The sequence below is a fragment of the Theropithecus gelada genome, chromosome 18 (assembly GCF_003255815.1).
Source record: "Theropithecus gelada isolate Dixy chromosome 18, Tgel_1.0, whole genome shotgun sequence".
Lineage (NCBI taxonomy): Eukaryota > Metazoa > Chordata > Mammalia > Primates > Cercopithecidae > Theropithecus > Theropithecus gelada.
In genome coordinates, this window is record NC_037686.1 from 27857357 (window position 1) to 27876080 (window position 18724).

Genomic DNA, 18724 nt, shown 5'->3' on the forward strand with positions numbered 1-18724 from the left:
GAAGGCAATATCTAATTCCCCTAGAAGGCAGGATAGGCTTGAAAACTGTGATTGAAGGTGTTATTGAGGATAAGTTACTTGAACCCTGTATGTCTCCATATAATACCTGTAAAGAAATCAGATGGGTCATGTCGGCTAATACAAGACTTCCAGGCCATTAACCAAGTAGTCCAAACCACTCATCCTGTTGTCCCCAATCCATATATTATCCTCAGCAAGATTCCATATGACCATCAGTGGTTTACAGTAATAGCCTTAAAGGATGCCTTTTGGGCATGTACCTTAGCTGAAGACAGCCGAGACATATTTGCTCTTGAATGGGAAGATCCTCATTCAGAACAGAAGCAACAATACTGCTGGACGGTCCTGCCCCAAGGATTTACAGACTCTCCCAATCTTTTTGGCCAAATTCTTGAACAAGTTTTGGGGAAGATATCTGTCCCGGAGTCTATATGCATGCTCCAATATGTAGATGACATACTTGTGTCTGGGAAAGTCATAGAACAAGTATCTGATTTCTCCATGAGTCTTCTCAATCACCTGCAAGGGGAGAGATTACAGGTAGCAAAGGGGAAGCTCCAATTTGTAGAACCTGAAGGCAAGTATTTAGGGCACTTGATAAGTGCAGGCAAGCGAAGAATAGGACCCAAAAGAGTCAAAGAAATTGTGTCCTTACCTCTGCCTAATACAAAACAAGAGCTTAGAAAATTTTTCGGGCTAGTTGGATATTGCTGCTTGTGGATTGATTCATATGCTCTAAAAGTCAAGTCTCTGTACCCTCAAGCTTACCCAAGAAAAACCTGAGCCTCCTTTGGGCCCCAGAGGAAGTCAATGATTTTAAAGAATTGAAACACTCATAACTGCTCCTGTTTTAGCTCTGCCTTCCCCCAAACAACCATTTCACCTCTTTGTCAACATAAATAAAGGAGTAGTTTTAGAGGAGCTTACCCAAGAACATGGGGCCACTGGCAGCCTGTGGTCTTTTTATCAAAAATTTTATACCCAGTAACCTGTGGATGACCCAAATATATTCAATCTATAGCGGCCACTGCTTTGTTGATTGAGGAAAGTAAAAAGCTAACCTTTGAGGGAAAATTAACTGTTGACACATCTCACCAAGTTAGAACAATATTAAACCAAAAGGCAGGTAGATGGCTTACAAGCTCAAAGAATTCTAAAATATGAAGTCATTCTATTAGAAAAAGATGACTTCACTTTCACCACGGACAGTGCTCTTAACCCAGCTGCTTTCCTAACTTGGAATCCGAACCCCAAAGATCCTGAACATGACTGCCCAGATCTCATTGACTACCATACTAAGGTTACACCTGATTTAAGAAAAACCCCTTTTAAAACATGACATCATCTTTTTATAGATGGCTCCTCCCTGGTGGTTGAAGGAAAAAGGCACAGTGGATACTCTGCCATAGATGGAAAAGTTCTGCTGAAATAGAATCTGGAAGATTGCCAAAGAATTGGTCTGCTCAAACTTGTGAATTGTTTGCGTTAAATCAGGCTCTAAAATATTTACAAAAGCAAGAAGGTACCATCTATACTGACTCTAAGTACGCCTTTGGGGTAGTGCATACCTTCAGAAAAATTTCGACTGAGCGGGGCCTAATCGCAAAGATCAGGACCTTGTCCACAAAGAATTAATCACTCAAGTTTTAAAGAGCTTACAATTACCAAAAGAAATAGCTGTTGTACATGTCCCAGGGCACCAGAAAAGTTCTACCTATGAAAGCTGGGGGAATAACCTCGCTGATCAAATTACAAAACAAGCTACCATCTCTCAAAAAGCACCTATCATCCTCCTGACTCCCTGTCTCTCACCCCGAGTTACAATCCCTATCTTCTCCTCCACTGAAAAGGAAAAGTTAGAGAAACTAGGAGCTAAAGAAAACTCAGAAGAGAAGTAGGTGTTACTAGATCAAAGGAAAATGATTTCCAAACCACTTATGAGAAAAATCCTGTCCCAACTACATCAAGGGACTCACTAGGGACCTCAAGCTATGGTTGTTTTTTTTTTTTCTTTTGAGACGGAGTCTCGCTCTGTAGCCCCAGGCTGGAGTGCAGTGGCCGGATCTCAGCTCACTGCAAGCTCCACTTCCCGGGTTTACGCCATTCTCCTGCCTCAGCCTCCCGAGTAGCTGGGACTTTTGATGCAGTTCTCAGAGTCTATGGATGTATAGGAATTTATACCTTAGCAAAACAAGTTGTGGACAACTGCCTAATATGCAAAAAAACTAATAAACAGGCCCTAAAGAAACAACCTTTTGGGGGCAGAAGCCTAGGACTAAGGCCATTTCCAAGTACTCAAGCTGACTATGCTGAAATGCCCCCACTATGTCGCTTTAAATACCTAAGAGTAATAGTAGACCACTTCACTCATTGGCTTGAAGCCATTCCCCTCCCCAGCACAACAGCTAATAATGTGGTTGAAATATTACTAGAAAACATAATACCTTGGTTCAGGATAGTAGAAAACATTAACTTAGGCAATAGAACTCATTTTACTGCAAATATCATTAAAGGGCTTACTTAAGCTTTAGAAATTAAATGGAAGTATCATACCCCTGACATCCATGCTTGACAGAAAAAATAAAAAAGATGAAGCAGACTTTAAAGAATCATCTAACTGAGTTAATTTTAGAAACTCGATTACCCTGGACAAAGTGTCTCCCCATCACTCTACTCAGGATCCAAACTGCCCCTCGAAAAGATGTTGGTGTATCCCCTTATGAAATGCTCTATGGGTTACTATGTTTAAGTTCTGCTAGTGATATGCCCACTTTTGAGACCAAAGATCAATTCCTTAGGAACTATATACTTGGTCTATCTTCTACCTTATCTTCCCTTAGGACTAAAGGTCTCTTAGCGCAAACCCCGCCTCTTGAGTTTCCAGTCCATCAGCACCAGCCCAGAGACTACATCCTCATCAAGAGCTAGAAAGAAGAAAACTTAAACTGTCCTGGGAGGTACCATATCTAGTGCTCCTCAACTAAAACTGCAGTCCAAACCGCCGAGAAAGAATGGACCCATCACACCCAAGTCAAAAAAGCACCACCCGCTTCAGGGTCATGGGCCGTAGTCCAAGGGGAAAATCCTACCAAACTAAAACTAAGGAAAGTTTAACTCTCTTTCATCTATTCTATTACTCCTTCTTTCCTTGTTCTGTTGCTAGCCACCTCGTTATTAATGTAACTAAATCAGACCCACCCAAGACCATAACCTTTGATGCTTGTTTAGTTATGCCTTGTGGGGATTTCCAAAGCCAGAGACAGCTTGCAGCAGCAAAAAAAAATCTCTGCCCCTCCATAGCAGATGCTTCTAAATAGTTTAGGAACTTATTTTGTCATACTTGAAAATATGTCATTTGAACCACTGAACGTCAAGACTGGATCCCATCAGAAGATTTCCCACTATCAGTTCTAAAGCCCTGTATCCATTTTACTAAAGAAAGTGCCCTTCCCAATTGTCAGCATAACCAATGTAACCCAGTACAAATTTCCATCATCATCCCAACTCTTCAAGATTCCTCCCCGACCCTAGACCATTTTTATGGTCTGAGAACAGATGTAACAAAAAAAGACCCCATAGGATTTTTTGATTTGCACCTCATTACATCCTCATCCCTCACATCTCCACCTCTATCCTCTTCTAAACCTGCTGACCAGACCACTGTCTCTTCACCTAATGACAAAACCAAAGTAGCTATTGTAGAGGTTAAAAATTTAAAACAAACACTGGCAATTGAAACAAGATACCAAGATACAAATGCCCGGATGGAATGGATTGAATATTCTGTTCACACTCTAAACAAAAACCGTTACACTTGTGCGCACTAGGCCCAAGTTGTCCCCTTTCCACTTAGATGGTCTTCTGACCAACGGGGCATGAGCTGTATGGTAGCTCTTTTCCAAGACCCCACAGCCTGGGGTAATGAATTCTGTTGAATTCTCTCTCTGCTAATCCCTGAAGTTCAACACCCTGCAGGTTAGCCCCCGAGGGCTATCCAGCCTCCATCTCCAGATGCCAATTTTACTTCATGTCTCTCACAACAGGGAGAAAATTTGGCATTTCTTAGAGACGTAAAGGGATACAGTGAGCTTAAATCTTTCCAAGAGCTTACCAGTCTGTCCTTGTTCATCCCTGAGCTGATATATGGTAGTGTGGTGAACCCCTACTGGACACTCTGCCAAGTAACTGGAGTGGCACCTGCATTCTAACTCAATTGGCCACCCCTTTCACCCTGGCAATTCTTTTTTTTTTTTTTTTGAGACAGAGTCTTGCTCTGTCACCCAGGCTGGAGTCCAGTGGCACGGTCTCTGCTCACTGCGAGCTCCGCCTCCCGGATTCACACCATTCTCCTGCCTCAGCCTCCTGAGTAGCTGGGACTACAGGCGCCCACCACCACGCTCAGCTAATTTTTTGTGTTTTTAGTAGAGATGGGGTTTCACCGTGTTAGCCAGGATGGTCTCGATCTCCTGAACTCGTGATCCGCCTGCCTCGGCCTCCCAAAGTGCTGGTGTTACAGGCGTGAGCCACTGTGTCCGGTTCACCCTGGCATTTCATCAACCAGAAAAGGGGAAACCACAGCACTGTAAAATGAGAGAGGCCCCTCATGGATCTTTCAACTTTCATGTCTATATAGATGCAATTGGAGTCCCACGGGGGGTACCTGATAGATTCAAAGCCTGAGACCAAATAGCGGCAGAATTTGAATCATTATTTTCATGAGTAACTATTAATAAAAATGTAGATTGCAATAAACTACATCTATTATAACCAACAATGATTTATTAATTACACTAGGGATACTGTCAAAGGAATAGCTGAACAATTAGGCCCTACTAGCCAGATGGCTTGTAAAAACAGAATGGCCCTAGATATGCTATTCACAGAAAAAGGTGAAGTTTGTGTTATGATAGAAACCCAATGCTGCACCTTCATTCCCAACAATACAGCCCCTGATGGAACAATTACAAAAGCTTCACAAGGTCTTACCTACCTATCAAATGAATTAGCCGCAAATTCTGGGATAAACGACCCTTTCACAAGATGATTAGGGAAATGGTTTGGTAAATGGAAAAGACTCATGGCCTCTATTGTTACTTCTCTAACAATTGCAATAGCTGTGTTTATTCCTGTTGGATGCTACATCATACCCTACATTTGTAGACTAGTCCAAAGACTTATAAAAACAATTGTTACCAGAACCTTCCCTAGTTCTTCCCAATCCTATACAAATAAATTCTTTCTCCTGGAAGAACAATAAAGTCAAGTCAGGTTAGATAAGTTTGAAAAAAAATGTATAAATTCAAGAGGGGGAAATTGTTGTTAAGAACAAATAGCTCCTCTTCAAAGGGTTTTGGTTCCTGGTTCTTTGTTCTATTCTGAAAGGTAATTGTACCCATTCATCTGTCAGCCCTCCCTAACTCTGTTGTGCCCAAACACCCCAAGATATACCATACCCATCAAATGCCCACTCTTGCCTCCTTTAATGATGTCAACAGTAGCCAATTAGAATTAGCCTCGATTGTGTGGTCCAAACCCAGCCTGCAGGAGGAGGACATAGGAACAGGATCTGCATTAGGGATAAAAAACTCCTGCTCTCCTTTGCTTTGCACACTCTCCCTTGCCTCTGCCTTGCATGCAGAAAGCACCCTTGCAGCAACGAAAATTTGTTTCTAACATAATGTTATGCCAGCATCAGGTTGAAAAGTAAGCCACATTATATAGGATTAAATAAAACCCGTCTGATGACATTTTATGGGGGCCACCAACTCCACCTTGCTTCTAACCTTTAAGCTGTCCTTGTTCATTCCTGGGTGTAGGCTGAACTAACTTTGGGAAGGAATTCAGTTCATGGTTTGACTCTGAAACAAAATTGATAATAGCCCTTTCCCGAAATGATCCCCTTCTTGCCTGGTGACCAGTTGGCCTTTGTAGAACTAACAAATTCGCTACAAGATTTAAAATTACAGTTTAGGGGTCATGCAGCCTCTGGCTACAAGAGTCCAAACCTCCCCACATTGCTCCTGAGGATAACATCACTATTGTAAAACCTAAGATCAATGTTTGAGATATTTTGCGGACCCTGCACTCAGCTGACACCACCCAGATCAGTAATCTGGCTCAATCAGTTCTGTCATCCCACCCAGGAGCAGAAAACAGCAAGAAAAACTCACTTGGACTCTTATGATTCCATCTCCAACCTGACCAGTCAGCACTCCCTGCTTCCGCAGCCCCTACCTGCCAAATTATCTTTAAAAACTCTGATCCCCAAATGCTCGGGGAGACCGATTTGAGTAATAAAACAACTCCTGTCTCCACACAGCTGGCTCTGCATGAATTACTGTTTCTCCATTGCAATTCCTCTGTCTTGATAAATCAGCTCTGTCTAGGCAGTGGGTAAGGTGAACCCACTGGGTAGTTACGAAAGTAACCCCTCCCTCGCTTTGTTTCTTGCTACATTTATAGCTACCTATTTGCTTGAAAATTCCAAATGCTAATCTTTAAACAATCCAGGCAAGAAGCTGAGATGGCAGTTGCAATTTTCCCCTTTTTGAGAAGAAATCAGTGCATGGTTAACCCATAACCCAATCCCTGCCAAGATGAGGCCAACCAGGCCTCTGGATGTCCATTACTCAAACTAGTCATCAGAAAACGGCAAGCAGCGCTGCACTCCAGACCACTTCTGTGCATGGTTTCCATGCAACCTTTCCCCTTAAAGTCCCTTTAGTGGCATGGCGCCAGAGGAGGAAGTGGTGAGGTTGTTGCCTGCTTTGTGCTCACCGCTGGCTCTTGGGGCGCAGAGAGGGGCCGCAGTCTCCACGGCTGCCTCTCCATGTTCCCTGGCACCACCACTCCCCTTCCTAAGGCCGCCGCTTACCCCAGGGTCTATGGAAGTAATGGAAGGACCCCTCAACCTGGCTCATCAACAGAGCAGATGAGCAGACCTGTTATTAGCAGCAGGCAAATAGGAAGAGGCTATTTCTTGTCACAAAAAGGCTGCGGCCTATCTTTCTGAAGCCATGAAGCTGACACAATCTGAACAGGCTCAGCTTTTACTGGAATGGCAAAGGAATAGCTCCTCCTCATCCAAGAGAGACGGAAAAGGCCCCAGCGTGAAGAAAGATCGAAAGCCCAGCAGAACACAAAGGATATAGTCGCCCATCTTCAGGCATCTCGCAAACCCTCTGCAGAGTATGCAGAGGGCCAGAGCCCCCCTTTCTCAGAAGTACAGCCCTTCCACAGAGAAACGCCTGCCCGAGATTCAGGGGATCTTTGACAGGGACCCAGACACCACTACTATATTTACTTCAGCAAAAGAGTGAGCCAGCAGAGCCATGTGTTGGAAGCAAAACCCCAAAAGATGACAAAACAATTATAGAGGAGCAGGCATCCAAAATTGCAGATTTGAAGAGGCATGTGAAATTCCTTTTGGCCAAGAATGAAAGATTAAGGAAAGAAAATAAACAACTAAAGGCTGAAAAGGCCAGACTTCTAAAAGGTCCATTAGAAAAGGAGCTGGATGTAGATGCTGATTTTGTAGAAATGTCAGAGTTATGGCGCTTGCCACCACATCCAGAAACTGCTACAGCCTCCTCAACCTGGCAGAAGTTTGCAGAAAATACCGGGAAAGTCAAGGACATTCCAGTTCCCAATTTCCTCCCTTGGATTTTTCATCTCCAGAACTTCCCTTTAGGGAGCTCTGTGAGGATATTCTGAAAGGATTTATGAATGATTAAAATGGAAAGTCACAGAAGAGGGAAGAAGAGGAAATAATATAGTAATAGTCAATCCAGCAAAAAAAAAATGAAAAGGGAAATACACATAGAAGGGTCATTCCGGAAATGCTTCATCTGGCGGACTGTGGGAGCAGAGGCATCGCCAGGACTGGGGAAACAGTGTCTCTGTGAAATGCGTCGCATATCTGATTCACTGACTTGAGCTAATGATTCCAACTTGGCAGACACTGAACTCGTGGAGGTTCAGTTTCTCCTGATACAAACCAAATGCCTACCTGGAATAATTTTTTTCAAGCAACAATTATTTTTCTTATCTTCAGGGTTAAAATGTATAAAAGTATGTTATGCATAATTGCTCTGTAATGCCATAAATGATCATGCAAAATCTAAATAATATGGTGGCCTGAGGGGTTACCTTATATTTGAAACATGCTTTCTATCATGCATTGACTGTATGCATCTTGTTAATGCACATTTTTTTTGTTTAAATAAGGTGTGTAAGAGACACACCCTTCTAGATGAAACTATATGTGCCACACTTAGCACTACTCATAATGATAACCTTAAGACTATCAGGAGAAATATGTCAATTTCTACTTTATGAAGAAAGGAACCAAATTATCATGCTTTTAAAACAAATTACCAGTTTACATAATTAATCAGGGTGCATTTGTTTATTGTATAATGCATCATTTGAAAATACCAAGGAGGAATTACCCTTTGGTTTTAATGATGTAAGAGTGGAAATAATGCTAGTTGGCATTGTTAATGCCTTTGGTTTTAATGATGTAAGAGTGGAAATAATGCTAGTTGGCAGTATTTGATTGTAAGAAATCAATAAAGTAATTGTGTGGGTTTTTTTGTTTGTTTTTTTAAAAAAAGATTGAGCGCAGTGGCTCATGCCTGTAAATCCCAGCACTTCGGGAGGCTGAGGCAGGCAGATCACCTGAGGTTGGGAGTTCAAGACCAGCCTGACCAACATGGAGAGACCCCGTCTCTACTAAAAATACAAAATTAGCCGGGCGTGGTGGTGCATGCTTGTAATCCCAGCTACTCAGGAGGCTGAGGCAGGAGAATTGCTTGAACCTGGGAGGTAGAGGCTGCGGTTAGCTGGGATCACACCAGTTCACTCCAGCCTGGGCAACAAGAGTGAAACTCCGTCAACAGAACAAAAACAAAAGCAAAAAAACCCTTTAACCAGCTTGAGGTCTCAAAACAAAACAAAAACAAAAAACCAAAAAAACCTCAAGCTGGTTAAAGGGTTTTTGTGCTTTTGTTTTTGTTTTGTTTTGAGACAGAGTCTTGCTCTATTGCCCAGGCTGGAGGGCATTGGTGCAATCTCAGCTTACTGCAACCTCGGCCTCCGTGGTTCAAGCAATTCTCCTGCTTCAGTCTCCAGAGTAGCTGGGACTACAGACATGTGCCACCATGCCTGGCTGATTTTTTTTTTTTTTTTTTTTTTTTACATTTTCAGTAGAAATGGGGTTTCACCATGTTGGCCAGGCTAGTCTTGAACTACTGACCTGAGGTGATCTGCCTGACTCGGCCTCCCAAAGTGCTGGGATTACAGGCATGAGCCACCACACCTGGCCCCAGCTTGAGATTTTGAGATGGCTTTTAGAGACTTGAGTCTGGACATCTCCCAAGCCACTAGCACTTGAATAAACCTGCTTTCCTTTTGCCAATCCTCACTTCTCATATATCTGGCTTTTTGAGTGGTGAGCAGCTGAACGTGAGCTCAGTTACAGAATAACACAATTGTTTTGAGATAATTATCCTTGGCTACAAGGATCAATAACAAGGGGTGGGGGGCACCAGTCTGAGATTGGACAGGCAGTTGCTAGACAGAAGTCCTTGCAGAAATATATTTTGTGTAAGGTTGTGATGGCCTTTGTGCAAGTTTGTAGTTTTTGCATAGTCTTTTGTGATAGTTCTTATTAGGCCTACAACTATGAGAACCCTCTCTTCATGGCTTTCCCTGACTCTATTAATCAGGGCTTTGTTTTTTTTATTTTTATTTTTTTAACTCAAGTGACTCTTTTAATTCTGACGCCTTTCACAATTGGCTACTATGGACATACTATTGACTGATCAAACTGTGATGCTAGATATTGACTTATAGATGATTGATAAGTTGTAAATGATTTCTGTCTATTGGTTATGAATTTCTTACCCTGTGGACATTTACTAGTTCTGTTGCGAATTTAGCAATCTCATCACTGAATTATTTCTTTCACTGGTGGCAGTATACGTGGATTTCATTGAAAATCATTTTATTGCTTAGGCAACAGACTTGGGCAGTGTTTTTCAACCAGTTTATGCAAATACTCAAACTAAGCTCTAATAATGGTCACTCCCAAGACGATCTGAGCATTCCACCTGCAGAAGACTTAAAACACTGTCAGACACCTGAGGATTTTCTAAAGCCCCCACAGGTACTAATCTCAGCAAGGGCGGTAGGAACAGCTATTTGCATAACTCACATTTCCCAGGTTTAGAAACTTATTGATTTAAATATGCAAAAAAGCCTGGGGCAGGGACTGAGTAGGTGTGAACGACAGCTGATGGCTCTGCTTAGCATCAATTAGCATTTCAAAAAGTGTCAAGTTGCTGGACGACCTTTTTATAATTGCTGCTAATGGAGGGTTCTAAAGGCAGCAAAGGAACTATCTGGGTGCAAATCTCATACAAGAGAAAGGTATCCAAAAAGGGAATGTGGGAGGTGAAGTGAGGGGTGGGGTGGGGCTTCAACAATAAATATGAAAAGACACTTACAACGTCAGATTTTGGAATCCTTAAAGCTTGGTTTTCTACAGAACCTCTTGAATTTTTTATTCACAGTGGATCCTCAGTGCCAGGGTTGGCCACTTGCCTTTAACATCCCTGTGGGTAATGCAGAGACCGCTGCAAACACTAAAAAAAAAAAAGATGGCTTTCTGTTGCCTGCTGTCATTTGATTGTACTCTTTTAAAGAAAATAGAGCCCATCAGCACAAAATCACTCCCGTCTCATTACTGAGGATATTTTCCCTTTGAGCAGTTGAGGGTAGGAGATGGCAGGAAGTTGAAAAGCTAATATGACTTACCTAGTGTGGAAATAAACAAAAATCGCCTGGATGAGAGCAGCAGAGGGAGTCAGCCACAGCCACCATCATGGTCTTGGGCAGAGACTCCAAGGCAGGCAGGGAGTGGGGATGCTTCATAGTGGAAAATGGGAGGCTTCAGGTGGGCTCTGACTGAAGGCTGTTGGTGTAGGAAAGTGGAGGTTGGCTGACTAGGACTGAGGACTTCCATATTGTTGCCAGGTAGAATGAGGTCCAGCTGCTTGTTCTTGTGATCCAATAATGAGATGCAGACAGACTGGGAAAGAAGGGAGTTTATTATTGAGCTGTGTTATTTCGGCAACCAGTTACAGGGAGAATGTGAGAGTAACTCATCAGACCAACTCAAAGTTACAAGTTTTTTCTAGTGCTTATATACGTTCAGTACATCTACAAGCCAAAAGCCAAGGTGTTTCACTCTATCTAATCTTTAACTAGGGTCCAGGATCTAGTCAATTACTTCAGAGCTTTGGAAAGATGACTTAATCTAAAGTGGATCCTGGTACCAGGTGTGCAAGAATGTCTCCATTATTTTAATTAAACTCTGAGATCTGAGAAAGTCCAGGAGGTTTCTTAATGAACTTGTTTTTACATTCTAGCCTTTGTACTAAGTTTAACTTATGTTAAACTTAACTAATTAAGTTAACTTATGTTTAACTTATACATTTACGAGAGCTACAGTAAGGTGCTGGTGAAGGCTGATTGCCCTGGTTGCTAATGGAGACCCAGCCTACCACAATGTGACTGCTTGCTTTGGTGTGCATATTTAGTTGTCTCTGGTTGGTACCAAATTGGGGAGGAGGCAGGGTTAAAACACAGGGAAGCCACAGTCAATGTCGAGTGCTGACCCTCCTGGGCTGGTTGCTGCAGAGGTTGCGGGTCAGAATTCCACTGTCTTATATGGTCTGGCCATTGTCTGCTTGTATAGTCTGTCTCCCACCAGGTCTCATTAATCATAAAAACCAAGAGGAAATGACTTGTTCTCGGATCATGGCAAGAGCCCCTACAAATCTGGAGCACAAATGACCACCAGTTTAGGAACACCTACTATTATGCCTGAAACAGCACTCAAGGGAGCCCTTGATTCTTCATCCCACTGTCACCAGGAAAGTGGGCTGCTTGGCCAGATGCCAGTAGCAGTTAGATGAGCTGACTTGCTGGGCTAGTGTAGTAGTCCGTTTTCACACTGCTGATGAAGACATACCTGAGACTGGGTAAATTACAAAGAAAAAGAGGTTTAATGGACTCACAGTTCCACATGGCTAAGGAGGTCTCACAATCGTGGTAGAAGGTAAAAGGTATATCTTACATGGCAGCAGGCAAGAGAGAATGAGAGCCAAGCAAAAAGGGTTTCCCCTTATAAAACCATCAGATCTCATGAGACTTATTCACTACCATGAGAACAGTATGGGGGAAACTGCCCCCATGATTCAATTGTCTCCCACCGAGTCCCTCCCATAACATGTGGGAGTTATGGGAGCTACAGTTCAAGGTGAGATTTGGGTGTGGACACAGCCAATCCTTATCAGCTAGGGTCCAAGGGTCTGAGGATGCTCGGCTGCCACCATGCCTCTCCTGGGCTTCTTGATCAGTGGGCCTCCAGACGTTTCCTTTGGGGACTTCTTAATCAAACACCACATTCGGTGGGGACATCCATGCTGTGGTCAGAGCCAGGAGTGGTCAAGATGCATGTGTGGTGGGTCATGGACTTGGGAAGGGCAGCCATAGGACCTAAAACCTCACCCCCTCAGGATAGCCTGCTGACCCACCCAACTCAGAGGCCTGGGGCCCAAAAGACTGGAGAGATAGCACAGGAAGAAAGTCTAGAATAAAAGACTGATCAATCAACAGAAGGAATGAACCAAGGAGAGCCAGAAAACCAGAATGACTTGCCGTCACCACAGTTCACTAAGTTGGAACAGAATCTGTTTTGGACTGCAGCTCAAGCTGCTCACAACCACATGATAGAGGATGGAGGAAGTGTCCTCAGCAATGGGTGGTCACAGTCACCCAGAGGGTCAGACCACCCAAAAGAGACCTCAAGTCCCTTCTCACTCTTTTCTCCAAACAGAGGAACCCTATTGTTACATTGTGGCTGTTCGGCAGACTGTCTTTTTCGTTTACCTCTATTCTTCCTCTCCTAGAACTTTTGCAGGGGGCGGCTAGAGAAGAAAAATGGGAGGTCAGTGGAGGCCCTTGCTGGAAACCCATCTTGGGTGGTGTCTGTTTGCCCTTCAGCTTAAAGTAACCTGGCCCTAGAGGCTAAGTGGAAAGAACTTTGTGTTTAAAGTCAGGAGATCTGGGTATCAGATGGCCCTGGCTAAGGCATTTAAACTCTCACTGTTTATTTTAGAAACTGCCAAAATTAGGGATGCATCCCTGTTTGAGCCCGGTCATGCTCTCCTTCTTTTTATTGCAATGCGATATAAAGCACGGGACTCCGAGAAACAGGCAGCAGACAAAGGGTTTCATTCTCTTATTTGCTATGAAAGGCAAGTTGTATAAAGTCCACACCTGGGTGCTCCTTCCTGCCTGAAAATGGGATTCCACACCTGACTAAGTGCCCCAGAGCTGGCTCAGTTTACTTGTCTCTGGGGCAAAAAACAGAGAGGGCTATGACTGAGACTGTATCTCTGCCACCTTTCCTGGGGGTAAGGGGTCCTGGACCCTTCTATCCTTTCTTCAGGGCAGAAACTCTGGGTTAAAAGTGACAAGTAACCACAATGTTCTTCCCTCACAGGGTACACAGGAATACAGACTTCCCCCTAATCCTGACTAAGAATATTATTCAACACACAAGCATGATTTTCAAACAAAAATGAAAAATTTACCAGAAATTTGCAAAATTGCAAATACTTTTCCTTGTTGCAGATACACAGTACATGTCCTGGAAAGGAAAGTGTTAATCTTCATATCCCTCACTTTAAAGAGACAACTGTCCTATTCATCCCATCTGTTGCCAATGAGAAGGGAAAATCCTTGATGCCATAAAGGAAAAATTTCTCCCAAATTCTCTGATGGTTAATACTGGGTGTCAACTTGATCGGATTGTAGGATACAAAGTATTGATCCTGGGTGTGTCTGTGAGGGTGTTGCCAAAAGAGATTAACATTTGAGTTAGTGGGCTGGGGAAGGCAGATCCATCCTTAATCTGGGTGGGCACAATCTAATCAGCTGCCAGTGCAGCTAGACTATAAAGCAGGCAGAAAAATGTGAAAAGTAGCCTCCCAGCCTACATATTTCTCCTGTGCTGGATGCTTCCTACCCTCAAACACCGGGCTTCAGTTTTGGGACTTGGACTGGCTCTCCTTGCTCCTCAGCTTACAAACAGACTATTGTGGTACCTTGTGATCATGTCGGTTAATACTTAATCAACTCATATATATATGAGCAAATGCAGAACCCCTGCGTTTGCTCCCTGGAGATATATATATCCCATTAGTTTTGTCTCTCTAGAGAATCCTGACTAATACAGATTTTGGTACTGAGGGTGGTTCTAGAGGAATAGAATATTAAGGATGGAGTCCTTTCATTGGTTTTGGGGTTCCTAGAGTTGACTGCTTAATATGATTGGCCCCAAAAATGCTGCTAAGGACTCTACTTCTTAATAGTATGGAGAACCCTGATAGCCCTTGTCATGAACTGTTTAGAGAGTTATGCAAAATAAATGCATTTGACACTTCTGAGTCACTGGTTGTGAGAGGCAAGGAGTTTAGTGACTCTATACATAATACCTTTGACCATATATGGAGAACTAAGAAACATAATGAAGCTGGCTGGTTGTTCCTAAGTTCACTGGACACATTGATAAAAGAAAATTATGAACTCAGGGATTCTGTCTCCTGGCTTCAGAAGCAGATACTGAGCCTCAAATCTGCTAAGATTGCCCTGAGTCAGAGTCTTACCTCCTGTAGAGAAAGAGCTGAATGGGTGGAAAAACAGACACAAGCTCTTATCATACGAGTAGCTGACCTGCAATGAAAGATGCGTGCACAGCCTTGCCTGGTGTCTACTGTTAAAGTGAGGGCATTGATTGGAAAGGAATCAGACTCCAAAACTTGGAATGTGAACATGTAGGAGGAGCCTGATGAAGCTGAGAACACTGAGTTTGTAAACTCCGATGAACCTTTTTGCCAGAAGGAACAGCTTCCCCATCCCCAGTACTGGCAACATCCCCTCCCTCGCCCATGCTGCCATCAGCCTTTCCACCTTTGTCTGAGGAGATAAACCCTGTGCTGCCTGAGGAAATAGTGATTGCCTCCTCTGGGGCAGCTGCCAGGCAAAATAATGTTGATTGTCCTCAGGAGCCACCCCCAACACCCTTGTTTGCTTCTAGATCTATAACTGGAATAAAGCCCCAGAGGGCCCCTAGAGGTGAGATTGAGATTGTGACCCATGAGGAGATGTGCTACACTAGAAAAGAACTGTTTGAGATCTCTAATTTATATAAACAGGAATCTGGAGGATAGGCATGGGAATGGATATTAAGGATATGGGATAATGATGGAAGGAACATGGAGTTGGGTCAGGTTGAATTTATTAATTTGGGCCCACTAAGGAGGGACTCTGCATTTAATGTTGCAGCTCGGGGAGTTAAAAAAAGGTTCTAATAGTTTATTTTCTTGGTTAGCTGAAATATGGGTTAAAAGGTGGCCCACTGTGAGCGAACTGGAAATGCCTGATCTCCCTTGGTTTAGTATGGAGGAAGGGATCTAAAGGGTTAGGGAGATTGGAATGGTGGAGTGAATTACTCATCCCAGCCAAGGGGGTCCAGAAGATATACCCTTGACCAATGCCTTGTGAAATAGATTTGTGAGGGCAGCACCTGCATCTTTGAAGAGCCCTGTAATTGCTGTTGTATGTCAGATCTAACAGTGGGAACTGCAGTCACTCAACTACAAAATGTAAATACAATGGGAATAATTGGATCCTGAGGTGGCAGGGGCCAAGTGGCAGCACTCAACTGTCAAAGACAAGGAGGGCATAGCTATGTAGTGGACAGCAGAGACAAAGCAGCAATCAGAATAGTCTGACTCATGTAGTGCTCTAGCATTGGCTAATTAATCACAATGTTCCCAGAAGTGAAATTGATAGGAAGCCTACTGCATTCCTACTTAATTTATATAAGGAGAAAACTTCTAAGTCAGATGGACAAAAGACTAACTTTAATTATAAAAACAGGATCACGGCCCCTCAATTTCCAGACTTGAGCAAGTTTACGGACACAGAACCCCTTGAATAAAGAGGAGGCTAGGTCCCCTTGAGGAAGGACTCCACTACACTACCCACAGTTTATGCTGTTAATCTTTCTCCCACCCTTCCCCAAGGAGCCCTCTGGCCTTTTGCCAGGGTAAATATGCACTGGGGAAAAGGAAATGATCAGACATTTCAGGGACAAAGCTGAAGGTGATATTGATTCCAGGGGACCCAAAACATCATTGTGGTCCTCCAATTAAAGTAGGGGCTTATGGAGGTCAGGTAATTAATGGAGTTTTAGCTCAGGTCCAACTTACAGTGGGTCCAATGGGCTCCCAGATTCATCCTGTGGTCATTTCCCCAGTGCCAGAATACATATTAGCATAGACATATTTAGCAGCTGGCAGAACCCCTGCATTGGCTCCCTGATTGATAGAGGAAAGGCCAAATGAAAGCCATTAGAGCTGCCTCTACCTAGAAAAATAGTAAATCAAAAGCAGTGTCACATCCCTGGAGGGGTTACAGAGATTAGTGCCACCATCAAGGACTTGAAAGACACAGGGGTGGTGATTCCCACCACAACCCCCTCAGCTCTCCTATTTGGTCTGTGCAGAAGACAGATGGATCTTGGAGAATGGCAGTGGATTATCATAAGCTTAAGCAAGTGGTGACTCTAATTGTGGCCACTGTACCAAATGTGGTTTCATGGCTTGAGCAAATTAACACATCTCCTAGTACCTGCTATGCAGCAATTGATTTCGCAAATGGCTTTTTCTCCATTCCTGTCCATAAGATCCACCAGAAGCAATTTACCTTCAGCTGGCAAGGCCAGCAATATACATTTACTGTCCTACCTCAGGGGCACATCAATTCTCTGGCTTTGTGTCATAATCTTATTCAGAGATACCTTGATCGCTTTTCACTTCCACAACATATCACACTGGTCTATTACATTGATGACATTATGCTGATTGGATCCAGTGAGCAAGAAGTAGGAAACACACTGGACTTATTGGTGAGACATTTGCATGCCAGAGGATGGGAAATAAATTCGACTAAAATTCAGGGACCTTCTTCCTCAGTAAAATTGCTAGGGGTGTGGGGCCTTTGAATACATTTCTTCTAAGGTGAAGGATAAGTTGCTGCATTTGGCCCCTTCTATAACCAAGAAAGAGGCACAACACCTAGTGGGCCTATTTGAATTTTGAAGGCAACACATTCCTCATTTGGGTATGTTACTCTGGCCCATTTATCGAGTGACCTGAAAGGCTGCCAATTTTGAGTGGCATCCAGAAGAGAAGGCCCTGCAACAGGTCCAGGCTGCTGTGCAAGCTGCTCTGCCACTTGGGACATATGACTCAGCAGATCCAATGGTGCTTGAGGTGTCAGTGGCAGATAGGGATGCTCTTTGGAGCCTTTGGTTGGCCCCCATAAGTGAATCAAAGCAGAGGCCTTTAGGATTTTGGAGCAAGGCCCCCATCTTCTGCAGATTAACTGCTCTCCTTTTGAGAGACAGCTCTTGGCCTGTTACTGGGCTTTGGTGGAAACGCAACATTTGACTGTGGGTCATGTCACCATGTGACCTGAACTGCCTATCACGAACTGGGTGCTTTCTGACCCATCTAGCCATAAAGCGGGTTGTGCACAGCAGCATTCCATCATCAAATGGAAGTGGTATATATGTGATTGGGCTTGAGCAGGTCCTGAAGGCAAAAGTAAGTTACATGAGGAAGTGGCTCAAATGCCCGTGGTCTCCAATCCTGCCACCCTGCCTTCTCTTCCCCAGCCTGAACTGATGGCCTCATGGGGAGTTCCCTATGATCAGTTGACAAGGAAGATAAGACTAGGGCCTGGTTCACAGATGGTTCTGCACGATATGCAGGCACCACTGAAAGTGAACAGCTGCAGCACTACAGCCCCTTTCCAGGACATCCCTGAAGAAGAGTGGGAAGGAAAATCTTCCCAGTGGGCAGAACTTTGAGTAGTGCACCTGGTTGCACACTTTGCATGGAAGGAGAAATGGCCAGATGTGTGATTACATACTGATTCATGAGCTGTAGCCAACGGTTTGGCTGGATGGTCAAGAACTTGGAAGAAGCATGATTGGAAAATTGATGACAAAGAAATTTTGGGAAGAGGTATGTGGATGGACCTCTCTCAGTGGTAAAAAACTGTGAAGATATTTGTATGCTATGTGAGTGCTCACCAGTGGGTGACCTCAGTGGAAAAGGAGTTTAATAATCAAATGAATAGGATGACCCGTTCTGCAGTGACCACTCAGCCTCTTTCCCCAGCCACCGCTGTCATTGCCCAATGAGCCCATGAACAAAGTGGCCATGGTGGGAGGGATGGAGGTTATGCATGGGCTTAGCAACATGGACTTCCACTCACCAAGGCTGAGCTGAGTGCCCACCAAAGCCACTGCTGAGTGCCCAACTTGCCAGCAGCAGAGACCAACACTGAGCCCTCAATATGGCACCATTCCTCAGGGTGATCAGTCAGCTACCTGGTGCCAGGTTGATTATATTGGACCTCATCCATCATGGAGAGGGCAGAGGTTTGTCCTCACTAGAACAGACACTTACTCCAGATATGGGTTTGCCTATCTTGCATGTGATGCTTTTGCCAAGACTACCATCCATGGACTCACAGAATACCTTATCCACCATCATGG

General features: G+C 43.8%; 1 pseudogene; it reads left to right on the forward strand.

Annotated features, from left to right (window-relative positions):
• The first annotated feature begins 6850 nt into the window (after positions 1-6850).
• LOC112611677 lies at positions 6851-7754 on the forward strand (annotated as a pseudogene).
• The last annotated feature ends 10970 nt before the right edge of the window (positions 7755-18724 follow it).